This window comes from Rhinopithecus roxellana, chromosome 7 (assembly GCF_007565055.1).
Source record: "Rhinopithecus roxellana isolate Shanxi Qingling chromosome 7, ASM756505v1, whole genome shotgun sequence".
Classification (NCBI taxonomy): Eukaryota; Metazoa; Chordata; class Mammalia; order Primates; family Cercopithecidae; genus Rhinopithecus; species Rhinopithecus roxellana.
In genome coordinates, this window is record NC_044555.1 from 90,076,726 (window position 1) to 90,078,777 (window position 2,052).

The window sequence follows — 2,052 nt, forward strand, 5'->3', positions numbered from 1 at the left end:
TAGTCCCAGCTACTCGGGAGGCTGAGGCAGGAAAATGGCGTGAACCCGGGAGGCGGAGCTTGCAGTGAGCCGAGATCCGGCCACTGCACTCCAGCCTGGGCGACAGAGCGAGACTCCGCCTCAAAAAAAAAAAAAAAAAAAAAAAAAACTAACACTACTGTACAATTAAAAATGGTTACGATGGTAAATTTTTACCACAATAAAAGAAAATCCAGCAGGCTTTTTTCTTTCTTTCTTTTCTTTTTTTTTTTGGAATAACAAATGTTTATTCAGAAATGGATAAGTAATACATAATCACCCTTCATCCCTTAATGCCTCTTCCTCTCCTTTTGCAGAGGAGACACAGATGGGTAATGTAGGGGCATGGGAAGTGGAGGAGGACACAGGACTGGCCCACCACCTTCTCTTCCCTGTCTCCCAAGATGACAGCTTATAGAGTGAAGGAGGAAAACCGGTCCCCTTAATGTACCAGATGGTCACCTACAGCACCAGCTCCAGATGGCCACGTGGCTGCAGTTGGGCTCAATGAAACTCTGTGACAACCAGAACATACCTGCTTTGGGATTAGAGGGAAGGTAAAGCCATGCAAGCAGGATATTTACCATCCCTACTCTAAGCAGAGTCCAAGCAGTGAGCCCCTTGTTCCCAGTACCTGAAAAACCAAGTCCTACTGCCTTCTGGATGCTCTGTTGGGCCAGGAAGGGTAGTGTGGGAGGAATGTCTTCCAGCTGCTAATAAGAAGTCTGCACCCACTTGAAGGGGTTAAGAGAATAAAAAGCAACATTCTTTAAAGAACTGGAAGTGGAGCACCACCAGGCCCCTTCCTTGAACTTTCCCGGCCTGAGCAGCCTCAGAGCCTGCAGACTGAAGCTGGGTTCAAACCCTGGGTCCTTCCTGCTTGACAGACTGACCTCTGGAAACATGAGTCTCTGCGTTTTTCTTCACTGGGCTAGCCTCAAGCAAGTCTTGGGAACTCTTAAGTGTCTCTAGCATGCACCTTTCCCAGCACTTGCTACTGATTTTGCAGAGCTCCCAGAACCCTGCTCCCCAACTGGCTCCAGCTCTGCCAACCTGGATTCCCTTCACTGCCAGCAAACCAGCAGGGGACCACTCAGTGACACCAGGGGCAACACTGGCCTAGTCATTCAGGGACTGCCCCTGGGCTCTATAGTTTTGTCCCAACTGCCTCCAGCAGGCTTTTTTATAGAAATTCACAAGCTGATCCTAAAATAGATATGGAAATGCAAAGGCCCCAAAAATAACCAAATAATTTTGAAAAAGGACTTATATTTCCCAATTTCAAAATGTGATATAAAATTACAAAAATCAAAACAGTGTGATACTGGTATAAGGATAGACTTATAGATCAATGGAACAGAATTGACAGTCCAGAAATAAACTTTTTTAATGGTCCATTTATTTTTGACAAAGGTGCCAAAGCAATTCAATAGGGAAAGGGTAGTCTTTTCAACAAATAGTGCTGGGACAACTGGATATCCACAGGCAAAAAGAGAGATGGACTTAAACCCTCACCTTGGCCGGGTGCAGTGGCTCACACCTGTAATCCAGGCACTTTGGGAGGCCAAAGTGGGCGGATCACCTGAGGTCGGGAGTTCCAGATCAGCCTGACCAACATGGTGAAACCCCGTCTCTACTAAAAAAAAAATACAAAAATTAGCTGGGCGTGATGATGCACGTCTGTAGTCCCAGCTACTCGGGAGGCTGAGGCAGGAGAATCACTTGAAACTGGGAGGTGGAGGTTGCAGTGAGCTGAGGTCGCGCCACTGCACTGCAGCCTGGGCAACAGAGCCAGGCTCCATCTCAAAAGAAAAGAAAAGAAAAAAAAAAACCTCACCTCAAACCATACACAAAAATTAAGTCAAAATGGATCACATACCTAAATGTAGGAGCTAAAACTACAAACCTCTAAGAAGAAAACATAAAAATAAATCTTTGTGACCTTGGGTTAGGCAAAGTGTTCCTTTTTTTGTTTTTTGAGGTGGAGTCTCGCATTGTCGTCCAGGCTAGAGTGCAGTGGCGAAATCTCAGCTC

The 2,052-nt window shown here is 46.0% G+C and overlaps 1 long non-coding RNA gene across 1 annotated transcript; it reads right to left on the minus strand.

Annotated features, from left to right (window-relative positions):
* Positions 1-251: 251 nt before the first annotated feature.
* On the minus strand, positions 252-722 carry LOC104682594. Its single transcript, XR_750710.1, has 2 exons — positions 653-722; positions 252-553 (listed from the first exon to the last, which is right to left on the minus strand). It is a non-coding gene; the product is annotated as an uncharacterized LOC104682594 (long non-coding RNA).
* Between the last annotated feature and the right edge of the window lie 1,330 nt (positions 723-2,052).